The sequence below is a fragment of the Pinus tabuliformis genome, chromosome 5_2, assembly GCF_031772625.1.
Source record: "Pinus tabuliformis cultivar Carrire ecotype Pingquan chromosome 5_2, CPIR1, whole genome shotgun sequence".
NCBI classification, from domain to species: domain Eukaryota; kingdom Viridiplantae; phylum Streptophyta; class Pinopsida; order Pinales; family Pinaceae; genus Pinus; species Pinus tabuliformis.
The window spans coordinates 662,397,746-662,423,541 of NC_142306.1; positions in this window are offsets into that span (position 1 = coordinate 662,397,746).

The window sequence follows — 25,796 nt, forward strand, 5'->3', positions numbered from 1 at the left end:
AAAGAAAATTCAAACACCTAGTAAGGAACCTGAAAGCTCTAGCATGACTCATGAAGAAGAGGAAGAAATGCAACATGATATATCAAAATTACAAGACCAAGTGCAACAACTGTCCCTTGCACAAAAAGGAACAGAATCTAAGATGGATGGTTTAAAGAAAGATGTAGAAGTTAAGATGGATGGTTTAAAGAAAGGTGTAGAAGCTAAGATGGACTGTTTAAAGAAAGGCGTAGAAGCTAAGATGATTGACGTGGAAGCTAAGATGGATGATTTGAAGATAGATTTGAAGACAGACATGGACGAATTGAAGATAAATATGAATAAGTTGCTACAAGAAATGGTCCCTAAGGGTGAAAGGGTACTAAAGGAAACTCATGATGAGAACAAAAGAAATGTTAATCCTGATTCCATAGACGCTAATGTTGGATTGAAGAATCATCATATTCCAAAAATCGATATGAGGAAGTTTGATGGCAAGGATCCTGCCACATGGATATTACAGATGGAGCAATTCTTCGATCTTAATAATGTGCAAAATGCACAAAAGGTACGTATGGCATCTGTATATTTGGAACCAAATCAGTTTGTATGGTATCAATGGCTTTGTTCTCGTAAACAATTTATCACTTGGGCAATTTTTATGGAAGAATTGATAGCACATTATGAGGATACAAAAAGCAACACTTTTATTAGCCAATCGATAAGTCTCAAACAAAAGGGTTCAATAATGGAGCACATTGAGGAGTTCCAAAAATTGAACATAAGGGTAAAAGATATTCCAGAGGAGCATAGGATTGATGTGTTCATAGGGTCTTTAAAGGATAATATCAACATGATGTCCGCCTTTGGGAACCTGATTCATTAGAGAAGGCATTCAGGTTAGCAAGAAAAATGGAAAGCAAAATTATGGCAACTAGGAAGCATACCACTCACAACTATAAAGACGGAAGTGTTGTTGCCCCTAGTCTTCCACAACCTACAAGGTTGACACCACAACAATTAGAAGAAAAAAGAGCAAAAGGGCTTTGTTACAATTGTGATAGCAAATACACAAAAGGTCATAAGTGTGCTGAGAAGAAATTATTCTACATAGATTGTGAAGAGGAAGAAGAAAAGGAGCAAGAATGGTCAAAAGAAGAGAATATACTCCAGGAACAAAGCCTAGATGAAGAACAAATAAATCCGACCATATCTTGTAATGCATTGGCGGGAATTACCACTCCTCAAACCATCAAGATAGAAGGACAAATCAAGAAGAAAAAGGTAATAGTGTTGATTGATTCAGGAAGCACCCACAATTTTATTCATTGTAGGGTAGCAAAAGAATTGAATTTCTTCCTATATCCAGCACCAGAGTGTCAAGTGATGATTGCAAATGGAGGAATAATAAATTGCTCTGGAAAGTGCCATAATATCAAGCTATCCATGGGAGAATATGTATTGACTAGCCCAATGCTTTTCATTCCAATGGGAGGTGCTGATGTTGTACTAGGAGTCCAATGGCTACAATCCTTGGGTACAATAGCTTTTAATTTTCAAGAACTTTTCATCAAATGTTCTATGGAAGGAAAGGAAGTTGAATTAAGGGGTATTGCAGGGAAACCAGGAAAGATAATCAGCTCTAATGGCATGACTAAGCTTCTTAAAAAGGAGCAAAGAGGTGTAATTGCACAATTATGTTCGCTAGATGTTTCCACATTGGAATCATCTATTTCTCCAGATCTCCAAAAAGTCCTGGACAATCATTCCAAGGTATTTGAGACTCCCAAAGGTCTCCCACCTATGCGTGATCATGATCATGCTATTCATCTGATTCCAGGAAGTGTTCCTCCAAACATCAGGCCGTACAGATATCCCTATGCCCAAAAAAGTGAAATTGAACATATGGTTGCAGAAATGCTAGAGGCTGGTATAATTCAACCGAGTCAAAGTTCTTTCTCAGCTCCAGTAGTATTGGTGCACAAGAAGGATGGATCATGGCGCATGTGTCCGGATTATAGGGAGCTCAACAAGCTCACTATTAAAGATAAGTTCCCCATTCCTGTCATTGATGAATTACGAGATGAATTGCATGGATCAATTTACTTCACCAAGTTGGATCTTCGTTCGGGATATCATCAAATCAGAATGAAGATTGAAGACATTCCGAAAACGGCATTTAGAACTCATGAGGGTCATTATGAATTTTTGGTCATGCCTTTTGGCCTTACCAATGCACCTTCAACATTTCAAGGTTTGATGAATTCAATTTTCAAACCATTCCTTAGAAAATTTGTGTTAGTATTTTTCGATGATATACTAATCTACAACAAGTCTTGGAAGGATCATGTTGAACATGTTGACAGGGTTCTACAACTATTGGAGGAGAAACAATTATATGCAAAAAGATCCAAATGTTTCTTTGGAGTCCAGGAGGTGGAATATTTGGGTCATATTGTATCTCATGAAGGAGTTAAGGTAGACCCTAGCAAAATTAAAGCCATTAAGGAATGGAAAATCCCCACATCCATAAAGCATCTGCGAGGATTTCTTGGGTTGACAGGGTATTATCACAAATTTGTTAAGAATTATGGGAGAATAGCAGCACCTCTAACAGCATTATTGAAGAAAGATTCATTTTCATGGACTCCGGAAGCAACAAAGGCCTTTGAACATCTTAAAGAGGCAATGTGCCAAGCATCGGTCTTAGCTACACCGGACTTCACAAAAACCTTTATTGTGGAATGTGATGCTTCAGGAAATGGAATTGGTGCTGTTCTAATGCAAGATGAAAGACCCATTGCTTTTGAAAGTCGTCCAATCAAGGGAAAGTTTTTAAGCAAAGCTATTTATGAAAAGGAAATGTTGGCAATACTCCATGCACTTAAGAAATGGCGACCCTACCTAATGGGAAGACACTTCAAGGTAAAAACAGATCATGATAGCCTTAAATACTTTTTAGAACAAAGATTATCCTCTGAAGAGCAACAAAAGTGGGTCACAAAGATGTTGGGTTATGACTTTGAAATCATCTACAAAAAAGGGAAGCAAAATGTGGTGGCAGATGCACTCTCAAGAAAGGATGAGGATGTGGAAGCATTGTTGTGTGCCATTTCTATTATCCAACCAGATTGGATAAACGAAGCAAGGAAGGAATGGAAGAATGACGAAGAGGTGTGGGCACTTATTCGAAAGCTACAACAAGATTCCAGTATTTCTGATACATTTAGCTGGCAAAATGATTCGTTATGGTACAAAGATCGCTTATACCTCTGTAAGAATTCCCAGCTAAAACAAAAGATTCTTATGGAATTGCACACTTCTCCCCTAGGAGGGCACTCAGGATTTTTAAAAACTTACCACAGGGTTAAGAAGGAATTTTTTTGGGATGGCCTTAAATCAGATATTCAAAAGTTTGTGGCGGAATGTTTGGTTTGCCAACAAAATAATGTTGAAACAATTAAGACATTGGGTCTATTACAACCTTTATCCATTCCAATCCAACGTTGGGAGGAGGTTTCAATGGATTTTATCATAGGTTTACCCAAGTCTGAGGGAAAGAGTGTCATCATGGTGGTAGTTGACAGACTTACCAAGTACGCACACTTTTGTGCATTATCACATCCATTTAAAGCCAGTATAGTTTCTACTGCATTTATGGAAACAATTCAAAAGCTACATGGAAACCCAAAGATTATTGTAAGTGACAGAGATCCCATTTTCACTGGAAATTTTTGGACAAAATTATTTTCTTGTCTTGGTACTCAGTTAGATCACAGCTCATCTTATCATCCTCAATCTGATGGGCAAACTGAGATAGTAAACAAATGTTTGGAAGGATATCTTCGTTGCTTTGTATATGATAAACAGACACAATGGGTCAAATGGTTGCCTCTGGCTGAATGGTGGTATAACACTTCCTTCCATACAGCAACAAAAATGACCCCATTTATGGCACTTTATGGGTATCAACCACCATCCATCACATCATATTTAAGAGAAAATTCTAAGGTTCAAGCAGTGGAACATCACATCGAACATCAACAACAAGTCCTCCAACTCTTAAAGGATAACCTCGTGTTGGCACAAAATAGAATGAAACAACAGGCAGATCAACATCGCATTGAAAGAAGTTTTGATGTAGGTGATTGGGTATTCCTACGGCTACAACCATATAAGCAAATGTCCCTAAAGCAAGCTAAGAAGGATAATAAATTATCACCAAAGTATTATGGTCCGTACAAGGTGTTGCAAAAGATTGGTACCATGGCATACAAATTGGAGCTTCCTGCAGCTTCTCGATTGCACCCAGTTTTCCATGTTTCATGTTTAAAGAAGGTTATAGGTGACAAGCTCCCAATTCAAACAATATTGCCAGAACTTGACGAGGAAGGAAAAATTATTTTGGAACCGGAAGCAATTACAGAAACAAGAACTCGACAGCTACGAAATCGATCAATTTCAGAGTATCTTATCAAGTGGAAGAACTTATCCGCTGAAGATTCCACATGGGAGGATGAGAATTTTATGCAGAAGCATCCAGAACTACTCAAGCGTTGAGGACAACACTTTTTTGAAGGAGAGGGGCATGTTGGGTCCCTATAATACTAGTGATTACCCCATTACTATTGTAGTTATACCCCTTATTTATATTGTTGTGCCCCTATTACCCCCATATTGTTATTTTTGTGCCCCATAGAATCCCTCTATTGTTACTTTTGTGGCTTTATATTATTATTGTTAGGTCAGCTGGATTATATTGTGACTCCATAGACTCCTATATATAGAAAGGAGGTTTTGTCATTTGTATCATCGAAGAATTGTTCATTTATGTAATGTAAAGGAGGTTGCCCCCTCGAAGAGGCTGAATTATAAGGCGTTGATCTATCTTTTCCATCTTTTCTTGAGCTGGTTTCATAACAAAATCCTTTTAATTACATGTTTCCTCTGCTTGTCTTTTAACTCTATGTTTTATTTTCCATCTCTGTTTGAATAGATTTGATAACACTCTTGGAGTAAATAGGTCTTATGACTAGTATTAAGACTGTTTATCCAAGGCTGTGATCTTTTGATCACCTGTAAAACAAAACAAATTGTTAAGAAAGCATTGGTTTGCAGGGGAGGTCGAAAAGGTTTCATTTGAGCTTGAGAGGTCTGTGGAGTGAGTCCATAATTCTTTTCGGGAGGTAAACCATGCTTGAATCAGTTAACAGAGGCTTCAGGTGGCACAGATGGGTTACATAGGGTTTTACTGCACAATTAGGTGAAAACGAGCAAAACTGGGGTTTTTGTGTTTAAACGGGTAAATGGTTGATATTGGCGGGTGAATGAGAATTGGCGGTAATTGAATGATGAGACATTTTGTCATCTAGTGGAGGCAGTAAGTGGTTTCTATCGCACCACTTATGGGGAAGGTGGTATTTAGCATTGGGCTAGCGATTCCATAGAGCGTTCGACGCGTGGTGGAGGCACTGTGCAAAAACTGCTTTGTGATCGCGCGCTAACGCGTGGTCACAAAGGGTCGCGTGATATGTATAATAGCCATTAGATCTCAAGACCTGATCAGATTAATGTCGAGGCTCTGAAGTGATGGGGATATAATGGAGGCTGGCTCGATACATTTAAGGATTAATTAATTATATCGGGAGCGACGGGATTGGTCAGGAATGATATTAATTAACCGTGGGGGATAATTAATCCTTTGTTAATATGGTGGGAGACGAGGTTCTTAATTAGTTACATATTAACTAATTAATCCCAATTAATGGTGTAATATGGTTATATTTTAACCAAAGGGGTGGGATATGTAAAAATTTGGGGTTTTGTATAATATCATAATACGGGCGTGGGTAATTTTGTTTTATTCGGGAATTACATAATAATAACATTAGTGGTTAATATGAACAAATGAATGGGAAAGTGCTAAGTTTAATTTTTTCAAAAATGAATTTCATCATACAACAGTTATACCTTAGGATAATGATATATGAGGGTTTCATGTAGATAGAATGTTTTTAGCTTTCCTAAGTAAAATAGGATTTTCCTTAGGAAAAGTTTTATAAAGGGAATGAGTGACTTTATGAAGGGGTGAATATTGATGAAGGGGATTTAAGTTCTTTAGCTATTTCAAATTATTGGGCCGAGGGTCTGGTCCCTCCAAAAGTCAGAGAAATGCTCTGAGCCCCCCTAACTTTTTTATAGGTACCTTTAGCAATTAGGGGAAATTAGTGAATTTTTTGGGAAAAATGGAGTAAGGAAGTTAATTAATTTGACTTGGGTTCCTTGATGTGCTGTCTTCCATGTAACACATCCCTTTGCTTCATGATGAAAGTAAAAGATTGATACATTAAACATAACCATTCACCACACCTTTATTCTACAACCATCATCTACTTACCCTACCTACTTTATCCTAGCATTTTTACTTCTTTATTAGGGTGCACTTAAACTGGCAATTCCTTATTACAATTTCTTTTCTTTTTGAATGTAGATATCTATCTAGCCTTATTATATCCAAGGGCTCAGATTAAACTGTTGAGCTCCTTTTATTCACTCTACCTATCTACTTATCTGCCAAGATTAAATAGTTTGGTCAGATTTTATTCTTTACTTCTAAAACATGAAATTGAAAATATGAACTAGTCAAGCTTAAACTATTTGACTATTCATGAATTGTGGCATAGGTGACAAGCTGCACACAATTGTTTATTATACAAAAGTAAAAAGCAGTGGCATTTAGACTTGCACACTTTCCTTGGTCTTTCTTTTTGTTGGGGTTCATTTTCTTTTATTTTTTTGACCATCTTTTATTTTTTTACCCTTTGATTTTTCTTTTAGGGTATACCCTCTTTACATTTTTTAAATTTTTTGATTTTTGAAAAATATGGAAAACCTTTGCAACAAGTAAAGGTATGAACATATTACATAGCTCATCAAGTCAATCATGATATATGACACCTATTAGTATAGGAGCATAACACTGGCTGCACTTGGGGATGACCTTTCTTGGTGGAAAGTCAAGAACAGTGGGTCAAAGGCCTTCTGAATGACTTTGACTGTGCTCTGCAATCTTATTTTCCTTGCTGCTTTATTTGTATGTATGACAGTAATGTTTCTGGAGCTTAGGGCCTTCTCTTTGGGCTTCAACTTCACAATCTTACCATCCAATCACCACCAAACCTTTATTCTTCCTTCTTGAATCCCACTTGAGCACCTTGTCACTTAGGTAGGAATTTTTAGCCTTGGTCCTTCTATCAAAATTCTTTTTAACCATTTCCTAGACAACTTGACATCTGACCTGAAACTAAAAGGTGGTGCAACCTTCAAACCAAATTAGTAAATCATCAATATCTTAGGGCCTTTTGACTAGATTCAAATCTTTTAGGTTTTATTTCATAATCTAATAAAAACTGAATTAAATCAAACTTAAATCCTACCTACTTACTCTAATCAGTTATCTGGCTGCTAGTTAGGTAAAATGAAACAACCAATGCAACCACTCAAGCATCATATACATTGGTGACTTTTGTTGCTTGTGCTTGTTGGTGTTTAAAATTGAGATCTTGCAATCAAATATAGCTTTGTTAACCTTTGAGAAGATAAGGAAATTCCTGATCTCCTTTGTTGGATCTAGAAACTGTACAAAAGGATCTTGTAACATATATACACTATTCTTGAACTGATTCAAACAATTGTACATCTGTTGCATATGGCATGCATGCCATGAAACTGAAATAATACCTTCATCTTTAACACCCTGCATGTTTTCAACTAATCTTTGTGATGATGTTTCTACTGATTGTAGTGTCTGTATGGTGAAACTATTATCATCTTGATTTTGACTCTCATAGTCTGTTAATGGAGAGAAATTCTGATTGCATTCATCACCCAGCCTATCAGCTATTGGATCATAAAGAACTTGTAAGGATTGTTGCAACTTATTACACATAGGTTCAAATGGAACTTCATAGATTTCTACAAGATGCTCCTCCTTTTATTTAAAATTTTTATACTACATTTCCTTTAAAAATTGAAATGATTCAAAAGAAAGAGGCAGTGGATCATCTTGGATCATTTGATCATATGTTTCAGCTTCCAAGTCTTCTTCTACAACGTGACATTCAATGGCATTTTGGGGTTGCAAATCTAGATATGAGAAGTGTTGAACAAAGATTTTATCGCCCTCTAGATAGTTAATATCAAGATTTGTTGACATTTGATTTCTAATTGCATGATAGTTATCTCTGATAAATTGAAATGAAGCAAAAAAAATGGTAAAGTTCCTTCACTAATTTCAAATTTTTCTCCACTTTCCTCCTGATTCTCATAGCTGAAATGAACAAGCTGATCACTATTTTCAAGCTGCTGAACCTGAACTTCATTATTCCTCAAATTAGCTTCTGATTGCTCTGTAAAGTTAGTTTGGATTTGAAGAACATAATTATCATCATACTGATCATATTTGGGAAAATAATCAAAAGAAGTAATGTCATCAAACATACAAATTAGATCAGGAGATTGCTCCTCCACATATTGCTTTATCAATCTATCTTTTGGTCTATGGTAGATTGAGTTGGTAGGAATTTGTTCATGAATATCAACATCTTCTTTTTGTGAAACAAATATGTCATGGTTATTTTGAACAAAAAATTCAACTTTCATTGTGATCTAATGAATCATTTCCTCTATTTTCTTTATCAAAATGTCAAGTTTTTCCTATTTTTCTGCTTTCAAATTTTCTCTTCTAATTTGCAGATTAACTTCTACATCTACTACCATGTTCTACATATGTTCCATTGTTAAGGGGTTTCTTTCTCTTAGATGAAATTCTATCTCTGAATCAAATGCTTCTGGGTAATGTAAAAGAGCTAAACCAGGGGGAGGTCTTATATTTAATGGTATTGAATAATAGGCTTGATTAAATCTATCTGAAAATCGTTGTATTGTTTCATCTGGTTGTCTTTTTAACTGATTATATTCTTCTATGATTATGAGAAAATTGACTTTGATTATCCATCTATCAAGGAAGAGTTTGAGAAACTGCTCGAGATTTGAGATACTTGCCTCAGATAGGGTTTTGAACCAACTCTTGACTTTGTCTTGCAAAGAAAGAGCAAAAAGCCTAATACTGACATCCTCTTCATCTACTTCAAATAAGTTAAGATAATCTTCAAAAGCTTGAATATGTTTTTGGGTAGTGATACCATTCTCTCCATCAAACCTAGGGAGATACTTGGGATAATCGTTAGGGAAAGCATGGAGTGTAGGAGGTAAAATGAGTGGTTTATATCTATCAGGAACTTTATGAGATACTGGAATATGTACAGGGATTGTATGATTAGTCTTAATTTTTTGATTCTCCTTAATTGGAAAATGATCTTCATAAGGATTACAATATTGTTGTTCAAATGTGTAAGGAGACTTTATATCTACATTTTTCAAAGGAAAATAATAAAAATTTAATCTAAAATCATCTCTAAAATACAATATACATTGAAAAATTTATCAATGAGAAAGAACATAATGTCTTGGATAAAAATCCAAGTTAAAATCTTGATCTTTTCACACGGTTCTTTTAGGTTCATTTCTCCAGTGGAGTCTTTATTGTAGAATTGATTTTGGAGTCACCAGGTGGATGACTTTAACCTTTGTGTGTTTGATCCCTGTCCACCATCATAGATCAGATCTAAACCTATAAAACAATTCTGAAGAAAAAGTTAGTTCTCTAGGAAACCAAATATTGAGTATTTTATGATTATTTTGCTTTTTTATGAATGTTCAAAACAACTTCTATGATTTATTTAAGAGGCTTTATATATGAGATTTAAACTTTCTTAAAGATTTATTTGCCATGTAGAATTGGTCGAATGTTTGGAAATTAGATGTTCAGTTCATAAACTAAACCCGAGATAGACTGAAGCAGCATTCATCTAGTATGCACTTGCAAAGCAAGAGCAGTTCAAAGGCTACTTGGCTAACTTCAGGCTCTGTCTTGTAGTTTATAAAGTAAACAGTAGTAAAAAACAAATTATTCGTTCCCCAGCGGAGTCGCCACTATGTTATCACTCAGATTTTTCTAGAAGTTGTTAGAAGAAGGAAAGGGGTACGAGGTAACCACAAACCAATCTTTTAAGTATAGAATCTAGCCAATCTGTACTCAGAGAGGGCTCTCTCTTTATAATTTAGCTTTGTTTTGGTGTGGTATTAGGCTAGTTATTAATGTTCAAGGTTGTTTTGTTTGAGAGTGGTGGAATTCTGAAACAAATGGGTAAACTAGGCTTCAGGCCATTGGGCTATGGAGTCAATCAGGGATAATTCACTAGATTAAGTCAAATTGTTGAGGTATGAGTCCAACAGGGATGATAATAGAGTAAAAACAAATTCAGGGCTTGAAAGGATGATATTTCTTTTCAAAACAAGAGGGAAATTAAGAATCCTCAAGTTAGGATTAGAAAGAAGAGGGGAAGATAGGTCAACCAGCATAAGGCAATTAAGAATCCTATACTAGGGACTTATTAGAGAAAACTACAGGGATAGTGGAGCAATTAAGAATTCCTTTACTGAAATAGTTTAGAAGAAAACATGTAAATGACATACTGTTGATAACAGAGAGCAATAAAGCTAGTTCTGATACACTTTGAATATTTTACCATTTATATTGAGATGCATGAAACATTGAAACATGTAGAAAACACATAAATCACAAGGATAGAATACTTATTTGAAATTAGACTGCACATGAATCTGATGAAATGTCCTCAACTTTTATTCCTTTTCCAGCAAAAATCCAGACTTGAGTACAAAATATTTCTTAGCTTGATAGCATAGGGTTACAAAAATGTTATAGAATCCACCCCAAAATACTTCAAATAAAGAAGTATTTATACTAATTGTAAACTGAAATATCTTGAAAACATATCAAGATTAGTTTCACAAATATCTCAAACTGCTTTACAATAATAGAACTTAAATAAAGGACATTCAAAACTAATGAATCTATTTGGCACTATTTCTATGGATTTATGGTGGCAAAGAAGAGAAAGTCGAATTTGATAGCAACTCTTAGTTGATGATGAGGTATCCCCGTCACTAACTGCATCCTTCCTTTGTGCATTCTGCCCCAGAAATTCTGCAAACTTAGGGTCCAATGATACGCTTTTATATCTAAATCTGTAATAGATATGTAAAACGTGAAAGAGGATTTTGTAGATAGGAATGTTTTTGAGATAAACCTCTCTCAGTTTCCCAAAATCAATCTCTAGTTGTTCACAATATTCTCTGCAAAAAGATGTCAAATAAAGGAGTTTGCACAAACTGAAAAATAGGTTGTGAAGACATGCACTTTTCTCCCTCTTGGTAATACCTGTGAAAAAAGTGAGAGTTTTTTTTGTAGATTGGCTTGTTAGGAACAAAAATCGTCTCTAGTTTCTCGAAATACTTCTTGGATTGGCCACAATAGTTTTTACAAAACTATGACTTAAACATGAAATTTCTGAAGAATGTACCATTTCTGCTCTGATTTCATCTTTTAACCTTAAATTCATTTCAACTGTTTTTCATTGTTACTTTGATAAACTTCATTGTAGCTTGTGAAAGTGTTTTCATCTTTGTTCAACCCTTAATTTCTTCATGTTTACTTTTATTGTTTACTGTTTACTTTTTACTTTTACTGCTTTGTTTTTTCTCTGTCTTCACTTTGACATGAATTTGTATGCTATGCTTTGTAACTGTATTCTTTGTTGTTTATCTTCATGCTAGCTGATTTACTTGACTTGGTCTTCAATATGATACTCTTTAATCCTGATACACTTTGATTTTTCTTTACTGTGTCCTTTTACCTTCAATGTTTAGTTTAGGTTTTTACTGTCTGTTTCAACAGTAAATCCTTTTAATTCCATGTTTCCTCTGCTTTTCTTTTAACTCTATGTTTTATTTTCCATCTCTGTTTGAATAGATTTGATAACACTCTTGGAGTAAACATGTCTTGTGACTAGTATTAAGATTGTTTATCCAAGGCTGTGATCTTCTGATCACCTGTAAAACAAAACAAATTGTTAAGAAAGCATTGGTTTGCAGGGGAGGTCGAAAAGGTTTCATTTGAGCTTGAGAGGTCTATGGAGTGAGTCTAGAATGCTTTTCAGGAGGTAAACCATGCTTGAATTAGTTAACAGAGGCTTCAGGTGGCACAGATGGGTTACATAGGGTTTTACTGCACACTCAGGTGAAAACGAGCAAAACTGGGGTTTTTGTGTTTAAACGGGTAAATGGTTGATATTGGCAGGTGAATGACAATTGGCGGCAACTGAATGATGAGACATTTTTTTGTTTAGTGGAGGCAGTAAGCAGTTTCTATCGCACCACTTATGGGGAAAGGCAGTATTTAGCATTGGGCTAGCGATTCCATAGAGCGTTTGACGCGTGGCGGAGGCACTGTGCAAAACTTGCTTTGTGATCGCACGCTAACACGTGGTCACAAAGGGTTGCGCGATATGTATAATAGCTATTAGATCTCAGGGACCTGATCGAATGACTGTCGAGACTCTAAAGTGATGGGGATATAATGGATGTGGGCCTGATACATTTAAGGATTAATTAATTATATCGGGAGTGATGGGATTGGTCAGGAAAGATATTAATTAACCATGGGGGTTAATTAATCCTTTGTTAATATGGTGGGGGGTGGGGTTCCTAATTAGTTACAGATTAACTAATTAATCCCAATTAATGGTGTATTATGGTTATATTTTAACCAAAGGGGAGGGATATGTAAAAATTTGTGGTTTTGTATAATATCATAATACGGGCGTGGGTAATTTTGTTTTATTCGGGAATTACATAATAATAACATTAGTGGTTAATATGACCAAAAGAATGGGAAAGCGCTAAGTTTAATTTTTTCCAAAAATGCATTTCATCATACAACACTTATACCTTATTCTAATGATATATGAGGGTTTCATGTAGATAAAATGCTTTTAGTTTTCCTAAGTAAAATAGGATTTTACTTAGGAAAAGCTTTATAAAGGGAATGAGTGACTTTATGAAGGGGTGAATATTGATGAAGGGGATTTAAGTGCTTTAGGTATTTCAAATTATTGGGCCGAGGGTCCGGTCCCTCCAAAAGTTAGAGAAATGATATGAGCCCCCCTAACTTGTTCATAGGTGCCTTTAGCAATTAGGGGAAATTATTGAATTTTTGGGGAAAAATGGAGTAAGGAAGTTAATTAATTTGACTTTGGTTCCTTGATGTGTTGTCTTCCATGTAACACATGCCTTTGCTTCGTGATGAAAGTAAAATATTGATACATTAAACTTAACCATTCACCACACCTTTATTCTGCAACCATCATCTACTTACCCTACCTACTTTATACTAGCATTTTTACTTCTTTATTAGGGTGCACTTAAACTGGCAATCCCTTATCACACTTTCTTTTCTTTTTCATGTAGATATCTAAGTCTAGCCTTATTACATCCAAGGGCTCAGATTAAACTGTTGAGCTCCTTTTATTCACTCTACCTATCTACTTATCTACCAAGATTAAATAGTTTGGTCAGATTTTATTCTCTACTTCTAAAACATGAAATTGAAAATATGAACTAGTCAAGCTTAAACTATTTTACTATCCATGAATTGTGGCATAGGTGACAAGCTACACACAATTTTTTATTATACAAAAGTAAAAAGCAGTGGCATTTTGTTAAATTGGCAACTAGGGCCAAACTCCATGTGGGTTGGCTTATTTCTGGCAGCTGATATTTTTATTGGATCCCTCTCGTCGAGAGGTGTAGGATTGATCCAAAGATCATCCGATTCCGATAAGTATTTATGGAGATATGTATTTATTTTGTTTATGTAATTATAGTCAAGCCGACCAGCTCTTATGTAGGCTCTAGAAGCCCAACCGACGTGTCTATTCAACCTCTACGTTTTTAGTATAAATAAGAGAGGATTTGGAGTCATTACAAGACACACTATTTAGGTGATCTCCTCTCCACGTCTTGGGTTTTTGGAGAAGAGATACTAAAGAGTATGATGCCCTAGCTACAAGTACGATGCCCTAATCCAGCAACTATACGCACAGTTAAGTGTGGAAGTGAAACGGTGTTTATACGTTGGACATATTACGCTGTTTATGGTTCATGATATATACGCTCTCTACACAGTCAACGTAATGCTGGACATTGATACGCAGTCAACGTAATAGAATAATATACGCTGGCCTAATAAGCCCTAGCCGCATTCAACTAAGGTCACTTAGCCGCAGTTGAAGGGAGAGACAACTGTACGCTGTAATGGACACAGGCCAAGCAATACGCATGAAATGAATTGTCATTCAAATGCACAGAGCATTGGTAGTGCGGGTTCGCACGAAGTCCACCCAAGGTTAAAATGCATTACAAAGGACAAGCCAACGATATACGACAAAGGAGAGCATGCATTACAGACTCAGAAATAGATCACAGTTCAACAATCGGGGTTTGTAGGGACACGCGTGGTCGAGATATAAGAATTGCTTATGCACAAAACTAAGCCAAGGTTGTTGGAGATTCAGTAAGAGAAATGCAGAACTAAGACAGGAAATATTAGAAAGAGTTGTTCTTCTACATTACATTATTATCATTTGTGTGTTTGTTATGGAGATTCAAAGTGCAGAAACTAGCTAGCGGAATCCAGCACAGATATCATTTTTAAGGAATATGGATCGATTTCTAGGGTTTGGGAGACGATTATGGTTTGTGTGTAGAGTCATGCTTGGTATTGAGGAGAGAAATATCCGAGCTCAAAATATAGAACTTCAAAAGAAGCTCATGCGGTTTGCACACAGATGATGCCCTAGACTATACGTTGAGAACTGGAAATATATACGCTGGCCATTCATATAATATGTCACGCAGTCATAACATATATCTTGGAACGCAGTCTATACACGCACAATTGGAGAACTTAGCCGCTGTCCACATGGTAGCCGCATTGATATATTGACATGCTGAATCAAGAGCCGTAGTCAAAAGCTACAGCCAGATATGAACGCAGTTCATGTCATGTCATGACACGCTGTTCATAAGTTACAGCGAGATATGACGGTATCTAGAATGAAGTATTAAGTGCAGTCACATTCGAATAACTGAAGTGTATAGGTAATCTCAGCATTCTAGTATTGGGTTAATCTCGCATGAATAAGAGTAGTCCTTCGGTGGCATAGAGATAAGAATGTTGTGTGATCTGGGCACATATATATAATGCAGTCTTGGGCAGCAACATGATATATTGTAGATGGGTTGTGAAACGAATACATGGAGCATGAGCAGCACATGATGGGAAGCACTATGAGATTATGTGCATGGGCAGCACCATGATACATTAGCAGGGGCAGCAACATGATGATGATGCACATTAGTTTGAGCAAGATCATGGACATGGACAGTCGCATGATGTAGTATGCAGTGGTGCAACTAGAGAACCAGATGCAGCATGATGATAGGTATCAGTTGATGCAAAATGTCTTCAACTGATCTCATCGTTATAGGAGATGATCTATGCTTAGATCTAGATAAAGTCAAAGTGTTGACTTCTGTTGTAAATGTACTCTCTCTCTCTCTCTGCTGAATTTTGAAGATAAAAGAAGATTTGATCAAAGGGTTTCCCCACACGTTGTGGGGTTTGTCCCTGGCTCGCGCCATATCTTGTGTCCTCTTGCATTGGCTTGTCTTCTGCATTTTATATTTATGTTCTATCTGCAGTTTATCGTAATGCTGATGTGATTGCTAACTGTGAAAATTTAAATAAATTGCTCTAGCATAGAACATACCTAATCTTAACATGGTATCAGAGCTGAGGTGAAGACAATGCCCAAGCAAGAGTGAAATAGCAATCATCAAAGACAGTTGGGACAAGACAGAAGGATCAATGGGTTCCTCATAATTCACCGAGGGTGAATTCAAAGCAAGGAATGTTATCAGAATGGCGCAGCGGAAGATTTTGATGGTCCATCTTAAGATCACTTCATTGGGAAGTTTGGATCTAAGGGTGGAATGAAAGGCGGATGCCTTGTTGAAATAAGTTCGGTCGTTATGCGAAGGAGTGTCCGAATGGCAGAGACACATCTCTTGATGAAGATAACAGTCATTCTTGGGACATCTTCTATGATCAAAAGAATGACTGGTAATGCAGGTCATCAAGGAATTGGTCGACTCTTCCATGAAAGCAAGGAACCCCAAAATCTCTTTTATGTACCTGATCGAACCTGATGTCCATCTCGGAAATGGAAGTCAAAGGTTACAGGGTGGCACTTATCGATGGAAAGGTACATGTTTGAAAATAGATATTTTAAAGATGTTTTTCATGGTTGTATCAAGTTACAGGAAGTCCACTGGGGACCATGTCCATTGACTCAACTCTGGAGGTCCATGAGTAAGATGGTGACTAGAATGCCTGAATTCAAAAGCAAGCATGAAGGTACATGTCTGAAATGTACCGAAGGAAAATATTATAAGGGGACCATTCCCCTCATGCAGCAGGTTCACAGGTTTGGAACAACCCGAGGAGTTTGAGAATCATGATCAAGGAATCTCATGTATACAGGTGGAAGAAAGCCCTCTATGGCTCGAAGAAAAACACCTCAGGCATAATATGAGAGGATTGATAGCTGTCTAATGTAGCTGAGATTCACTAGGAGTGAAACCGATCCAAACCATTACTCAAAGGTTGTGGATGGTAAACCTCTCATACCGGCACCTATGTTTGACAGGTGCAGACCCTCTCATTTATAGGAGACAGAGGGAGTTGGATTCTGAATGTGGGAAGATAAGATGCAAGCTTGTGACTACCTCGAGGATCTTAGCTTTCAGAAGTTATATGGTAATGATGTCGGACCAGATTTGGGAAATGCCTCTGAGTTTCATAAACTCATCCGCGTTGATGTTCTTGGAGAACCTCCATCCGGACATCTGTGTTGCAGTTAGCATGGTGAGCTCATATTTGGTTGAGCCTCACTAGATTAGTGCCAAGAATCTTCTAAGATATATTCAGGGCACAATCTCTCATGAATTGAGATACACTGCTGGAAATATGAAACCACATGATTATTCGAATGATGAGTGGTCAGGAAGTATGGAGGATCACTAGAGCACCTCTCAGTGCTGTTTAGAATCTGCCTTGATATCCTAGATGAGCAGGAAGCAGAAGTCGGTGACTCAGAGCACCACCAAGGCAGAATACATTGCTGATAGTATGGCCTTCTGTGAGGCAGTCTGGTTGTTGAATCTCTTCAGTGAGCTGTTTGTACACATGATGAATACCACTATGAATCTCTGTGACAACCAGAGATGGGATTCGATTATTGAGGAATCCCATATTTGACAATTGCTCTAGCAGATAGACATCAATTACTGCCTTATCTGGGATATGGTAAGTCGATGATCAAGGAGGCTCCATCACACTGAGATGATGTACAGGACAGAGCCCTGAGGAAAGATCAAATTTGTGATTTTCCTGAACGACTTGGAGTTGTCGAGAGACCTTTGTAAAAGGGTCCTGCGTGCTACATACATTGAGCTCTAGGAGCTTTGGGGGGCTTGCAGTTCTATTGGAGCAACATACGACCACAGGGTGACTCACCCTCCCCTGGTGGTGCACACTGAAACAAGATGATTCGCTCTCTTGTGGGACAAGATGATTCGCTCTCTTGTGTAGCAGGATGATTAGTTCTCCTGCGAGGCCTGGATTGATGTGTTCTCCATGGCGATTGTAGCAGGATTGATGTGTTCTCATGTGAGGCCTGGATTGATGTGTTCTCCATGGCGATTGTAGCAGGATTGATGTGTTCTCCTGTAAGGCCTGGATTGATGTGTTCTCCATGGCGATTGTAGCAGGATTGATGTGTTCTCCTGTGAGGCCTGGATTGATGTGTTCTCCATGGCAGCCTGGATTGATGTGTTCTCCATGGCGATTGTAGCAGGATTGATGTGTTCTCCTATGAGGACAGGATTGATTAAGTTCTCCTGTCGAGGCTTCCTACCCATGCAGTCTGGGACTCATGGGAAGTACCTCTCATCTGATCAATGAGCAGGGAAAGGATGTTAGGGACCATAGTAATACCGATGGATGCATCGTTGTATCTACCATACTCCCTACGCTAGGATGTCCTCCATTGATCTGGGATTAACGATACTGGTCTGGGACCAGTGGTAGGAGTTGTACATGCTATGACGCTGACTTCGGGTCGGCTGAGACTGGTCTGGGACCAGTGGTACATACTTCGAGACTGACTTCGTGTCAGTGCAGTACTGGTCTGGGACCAGTGAGAGTGGTACATACTATGACACTGACTTTGGGTCAGTTGAGACTGGTCTGGGAGCAGTGGTACACTCTCTGAGACTGCGATACTGGTCTGGGACCAGTGGTAGGAGTGGTACTTACTATGAAGCTGACTTCGGGTCAGTTGAGACTGGTCTGGGACTAGTGGTATGCACTTTGAGACTGACTTCAGGTCAGTGGAGAATGATATGACTCATTTTTTATCAATTCTTCTTCTTCATAGTTCAGTGGAGATGAGCAGAGCCACAGAGCAAAGCTAGCAGAGCTAAGCTGAGCAGAGCAGAGCCAGTAGAGCTGAGCAGAGCAGAGCCAGCAGCGCTGAGCAGAGCAGAGCCGAGCCAGCAGAACTGAGCAGAGCAGAGCAAAGCCAGCAGAGCTGAGTAGAGCCAGCAGAGCTAGGCAGAGTAGTGCAAGGCACTAATGGCAGAGATAGTACAGTCGTACATATGGATCAGTGGATGGAGTTCTCCCTAGTTGACAGGGAGTGTTAAATTGGCAACTAGGGCCAAACTCCATGTGGGTTGGCTTATTTCTGGCAGCTGATATTTTTATTGGATCCCTCTCGTCGAGAGGTGTGGGATTGATCCAAAGATCATCCGATTCCGATAAGTATTTATGGAGATATGAATTTATTTTGTTTATGTAATTATAGTCAAGCCGACCAGCTCTTATGTAGGCTCTAGAAGCCCAACCGACGTGTCTATTCAACCTCTACATTTTTAGTATAAATAAGAGAGGATTTGGAGTCATTACAGGACACACTCTTTAGGTGATCTCCTCTCCACGTCTTGGGTTTTTGGAGAAGAGATACTAAAGAGTATGATGCCCTAGCTACAAGTACGATGCCCTAATCCAGCAACTATACGCATAGTTAAGTGTGGAAGTGAAATGGTGTTTATACGCTGGACATATTACGCTGTTTATGGTTCATGATATATACGCTCTCTACACAGTCAACGTAATGCTGGACATTGATATGCAGTCAACATAATAGAATAATATATGCTGGTCTAATAAGCCCTAGCCACAGTCAACTAAGGTCACTTAGCCGCAGTTGAAGGGAGAGACAACTGTACGCTGTAATGGACACAGGCCAAGCAATACGCATGAAATGAATTGTCATTCAAATGCGCAGAGCATTGGTAGTGCGGGTTCGCACGAAGTCCACCCAAGGTTAAAACACATTACAAAGGACAAGCCAACGATATACGACAAAGGAGAGCGTGCATTACAGACTCAGAAATAGAACACAGTTCAACAATCGGGGTTTGTAGGGACACGCGTGGTCGAGATATAAGAATTGCTTATGCACAAAACTAAGCCAAGTTTGTTGGAGATTCAGTAAGAGAAACGCAGAACTAAGACATGAAATATTAGAAAGAGTTGTTCTTCTACATTACATTATTATCATTTGTGTGTTTGTTATGGAGATTCAAAGTGCAGAAACTAGCTAGCGGAATCCAGCGCAGATATCATTTTTAAGGAATATGGATCGATTTCTAGGGTTTGGGAGACGATTATGGTTTGTGTGTAGAGTCATGCTTGGTATTGAGGAGAGAAATATCCAAGCTCAAAATATATAACTTCAAAAGAAGCTCATGCGGTTTGCACGCAGATGATGCCCTAGACTATACGCTGGGCACTGGAAATATATACGCTGGGCATTCATATAATATGCCACGCAGTCATAACATATATCTTGGAACGCAATCTATACACGCACAATTGGAGAACTTAGCCGCTGTCCACATGGTAGCCGCATTGATATATTGACATGGAACACAATACATACACAGCTGAATCAAGAGCCGTAGTCAAAAGCTCCAGCCAGATATGAACACAGTTCATGTCATGTCATGACACGCTGTTCATAAGCTACAGTGAGATATGAGGGTATCTAGAATGAAGTATTAAGTGCAGTCACATTCGAATAACTGAAGTGTATAGGTAATCTCAGCATTCTAGTATTGGGTTAATCTCGCATGAATAAGAGCAGTCCTTCGGTGGCATAGAGATAAGAATGTTGTGTGATCTGGGCACATATATATAATGCAGTCTTGGGCAGCAACATGATATATTGTAGATGGGTTGTGAAACGAATACATGGAGCATGAGCAGCACATGATGTGAAGCACTATGAGATTATGTGCATGGGCAGCACCATGATACATTAGCAGGGGCAACAGCATGATGATGATGCACATTAGTTTGAGCAAGATCATGGACATGGACAGCCGCATGATGTAGTATGCAGTGGTGCAACTAGAGAACCAGATGCAGCATGATGATAGGTATTAGTTGAAGCAAAATGTCTTCAATTGATCTCATCGTTATAGGAGATGATCTATGCTTAGATCTAGATAAAGTCAAAGTGTTGACTTCTGTTGTAAATGTACTCTCTCTCTCTCTGCTAAATTTTGAAGATAAAAGAAGATTTGATCAAAGGGTTTCCCCACACGTTGTGGGGTTTGTCCCTGGCTCGCGCCATATCTTGTGTCCTCTTGCATTGGCTTGTCTTCTGCGTTTTATATTTATGTTCTATCTGCAGTTTATCGTAATGCTGACGTGATTGCTAACTGTGAAAATTTAAATAAATTGCTCTAGCATAGAACATACCTAATCTTAACACATTTATACTGCCACACTTTCCTTGGTCTTTCTTTTTGTTGGGGTTCATTTTCTTTGATTTTTTTGACCATCTTTTATTTTTTTTACCCTTTGATTTTTCTTTTAGGGTATACCCTCTTTACATTTTTTTAATTTTTTGATTTTTTGGAAAATATGGGAAACCTTTGCAACAAGTAAAGGTATGAACATATTACATAGCTCATCAAGTAAATCATGATATATGACACCTATTGGTATAGGAGCATAACACAACTTACAGGTCTAGGATACAAGACAAAGAATAAACAACTGAAAGAACTTATGAAACATAACCAGAAGGATCACCTCCTTATCCATTGAACTATCATACCATCAATTAGGTCTTGCATCCATCCATTTAACAATTATAATAAATACATGAAATAAACATGATATGAACCAATCACATAACCATGCTTATAACCAACATTAAACCATATAAATATCAAAGATATGACAACCATTAAATCCACCTGTAAACAAGTAAGAAAGTAAGAGAACTTACCTTTTATTAATCATAGGAAAATCCAACCATGTTTAAGGCTTCAACGTACCACCTGACCATAGACATGGCTGAACCAAATCTTTCTTTCACCTAGTCACACCTGTTCCATATTCCAAGCTGAATGTGGGATCTCATAGAACAACCAATCCAAGAAAAACTAAGGGAATCCCTCCACCCTCATCGAACCATGATCACACTAAAACCGTTGCTCTGATCACAACCAAACTGAACTTGGAATGTCATCTGGAATCTATCATTATCTTTGAGGAATTTTATGTCTCCTTCACTCTCAGGCTTTACCACAATCCAATCCCAGATCAATAGGCCCTAAACCGAGACTAGTCTCTTAGGCTTTACCGCAATCCAAATCCAGATTACTAAGCAGTAAACCGAGACTTATCCCTTAGGCTTTACTATGTATCCTGCCAAAACAGGTCGAGGGATTTCTATGCCTTTGGCAATGAACCTTGAGACCACCTCCGCCCTGGATTCCAAAATCCATCTAGAAAGCCAATGCTCAAAACCGAAATAAACATCCCAACACCATGGCATCCAAAAAAGGAAAGGCTAGGTTGAAAACCATTATCATATTTCGGCAACACCATGCCACCGACAAAAATAGAACCATACACCAAAATGTGAAGCCATGCATGTCCAAACCAACTAGGAAATCATACACGCAAAAGGTTACCTGCAAGTATTCTTGTTGAAGCTGCTTGATCCTTCTCTTCTTCCTTGATCCTTGCTTTCCTTCCTTTCCCTTTACTTGCTTTTCCTTCCTTAATCCAAATCTATAGTGCTCCAAGAAACTCTAAGTGACCAAGAGTGAGAGAGAGAGGGAAATGAGAGAGATCCAATATTGAACTGACAAAAGTTTAGCAAAAATCTTGCCCACTGATCCTCAAAAGAATTTTTATTAATGAGGCCTCTATTTTCTTCATTTTCCATTATTTTCCTTCAATTTCCTCCTCACATGCAACCTGTGACCTTTTACCTTCCTTTTCTCCTATTTTCCTTTATTTGCATTTTTTCCTTTTAATGCCTTTGCTTTAGCCTTATAGGCATTAAAAATCTTGCCCACTGATCCTAAAAAGCATTTTTATTAATGAGGCCTCTATTTTCTTCATTTTCCATTATTTTCCTTCAATTTTCTCCTCACATGCAACCTGTGACCTTTTACCTTCCTTTTCTCCTATTTTCCTTTATTTGCATTTTTTCCTTTTAATGCCTTTGCTTTAGCCTTATCCATTTAATATAAGATCAAAATTTTGCAGGCTTAGTTCTGAAATAGATACACCTATCAACGTAATTATTATTAATTATAAAAATAATTAATATATAATTTAAACATATGTACATTTAGAAAAACATTGAACAAGGTTTTTAACCAAATAATATTTACTGCCACTTTACAAGGAAAGTTCTTAATATGTAAATAGGCTTTCTTATAATACCATGGTTTATTAATTTCACATACCAAAAATAATAATATAATTTCAAAAACCCACAACCTAATCACTATTATTATATATTATCAAATCATAAGATAAAAAATGCTATATATATATAATTTTAAAATTCAATGTTTTACATAGGGTAAATAGAATTTGGTTCGTTCTTTACTATTAATTAGTTTTTAATTGGCTTCATTTTATTTAAATAATGTAAGTTTATATTCTTAAATAACCTATGTTAGAAGTTTTGTTGGGAAATGTTAACTTCATCACATCAAATACTATTGGGAAGTTCCATTGGTTACCCAGTACCATGGGGTAGTAAACCTTGAAATATCAGTGATCAACTCATCATAAGTTAATGAAAATTATATTAATTATTCTATAATGAGTCAAAACGAAACCAACATTCTCCCTTTAAACTTGACTCTTAGTAAATACATACCTGGTCAATTTTCAAACTTCAATAATCACACTTTCGAAACATGATTAGGTTTTATTGAAATTAACAATTGCATTTTTAAAACATAATTAAATTTTTCTTGAAATGATGTTGTCTGCTATTCATAGTTGGTTAACATAACACTATTGTCATTGTTAGGTTTTTATGTTGATTGCTATAGTCGAGATCTAACATAGCACCTTTATGGATACTAGGCTTTGATATTAATTGTTATAGTCTATATTTAATCACACCATAGCCCTCATTTGAAGGGGCATGACCTTCATGGTGCCACTTTTATTTAAATATGTTGTTACAATGGATTACTTAATAACCCCAAAACATCATAGTTGTAATCCAGTGGTGAAAATAGTAATAATATTAAAAACTGGAGGGTTCCTAGTGAAAACTTCCAAAGCATCTCACTATGAAGGAACTTGTCAAAATCATAATTATATAAATTTAAAATATGATAATAATAATTTCGTTAATTAATGTATGATTGTTGAGTCTTCCTTTTTATTCCTTTCATACCCCATACTGTCCTCTATTTTTGACCTACTTTACCTCAAAATCTACTCACCATTTGCCTACTTTCTTCAAAACCATGACTTTTATCCTCATTGTGTATATATGAGGTAATTTATATTTCAAAGCATGTTTTTTATGTTCTCTTGTAGTAGAAATAGAACTATTGATCCTTTATACTCTCTAATTAATTGGATTGGCTCACATATATGTTTATACTATACTTCTACACATTCGGTACTAGTGCCTTGATTTGGTACTCGTGCTCCTACTTATTTGGTACCAGCATTATCTGTTAGGGTCCCACCCTAACCCCCTTATTTATGTCATGGGATCACGTCATAGTCAAGAGTCAATAAAGCCCATATTAATATTTGTAAGTGGTTAACCTGCAATTAATGACGGGACCACAGTTAGTTGCAAATGGGCCGTAGTATTAGATAGATGGTATTAATAAAACCCATGGTATTGGCCCATGGTATTGCATGCATGAGTCATATATAAAGGATAGAGACTCCCTGCGAGGAGCATTGTGTCTTATTTTGTAGTCGAGCTCTGCTCTATTGGAGGTTGCCCCCTCGAAGAGGCAAGTGAACATTACTCTCTGAATAATAAAATCATTGCTATTCTGTGTTCTGGGTATCTTTTCTTCGCATATTCTGTATTTGGGTATCATTTTGCAGGTTAAGAGCATAACAAGTGGTATCAGAGCACTTTCCAGGGCTGGTGGGATCTCCAATTCTTAGCAAAAAAAAAATTCGGCTAGAGACATGTTCCGACATCTTTAAACCATGGGATCTGTCGTTGAGCGCATAAACCTGCGGATTTGGGGAGGCATGCACGTAGGAAATACAAGAGGTGGTCACGTCTGTTGGACTCCCTTGTAACCCCTGTGGGTACCCCTTCGAGTAGTAACGCATTAGATAGAACCGCGCACGGACTGTCTTCCACGTACCCTCTGGGTATATCGGAAGCCCCCTAGGCTCCCTTGAAACCTCGCCATAGATAAACCGTCGGCCATCTTGTGGCTACAGTACACCGAGAACAGCACTCGGGGAGATTACTCGCCCGTACGATAGGGAAGTCGGGTTGTACGGCTAAGGGTACGGTCGATCCTCCTTAGTTAGAGCCCTGAAACATTGGGCCAAGTACTACTGCCAGACCCTTATGTATATTGCGATCTATAGCACCTGACACTCCTCACGACCATAGTTTCCTTTTCTATCGGGGGATCACACATCATCTATTCCCGATCCACGTGTGCAAAGAGGGGCGGCAACAACAGACATCAGTCCTGCAGATCCATCAGATCCGCCGCAGCAGTTGTTTCGCCATTCAGATCTCTCAGACCCACCAGATTGGAGTTGTTGTGAAGGGTTCCTATACCGGGGTATACTTTTCGCAGTACTTTTGGGAGCATTGACATTTTGAGGATTTGGCGACTGCAGTATTGATCAAGAAGGAGTAAAACTCCGTTAGGAGTTTTCAAAAAAAAAAAGAGTCTGAGATCTTCCGGGGCGCTTATTGGTGATCTAGCCCATTAGAATCAGGACAACGAGCTGAGCAAGGTGGTACCATTCAATTTATTAGTCAAATTTTTTCGGCGGTCCCAATTTTTCATCAGGTTGGTGTATGGTAGAGACTAGAGCTCAAGCGATGGCAAATGAAAGGATGGACAAACTGGAAGACTCCGTGCAATCCCTCAAACATGAGCTTCACGGACTAAGTATCCAGATACAGCAATTACTTCTGACGGGCAAGGAGCAAGCCCACGAGGAGGCGTATAATGGAAATGAATACCATGAGGGTGAGTCTAGCCACTCTCCTCACTTCTGGCACACCCATTCACCACCCAGTCAGCGACCTCCCAAGTTGGATATGCATAAATTTGACGGTTCTCACCCGTCCGCATGGCTAGCACAA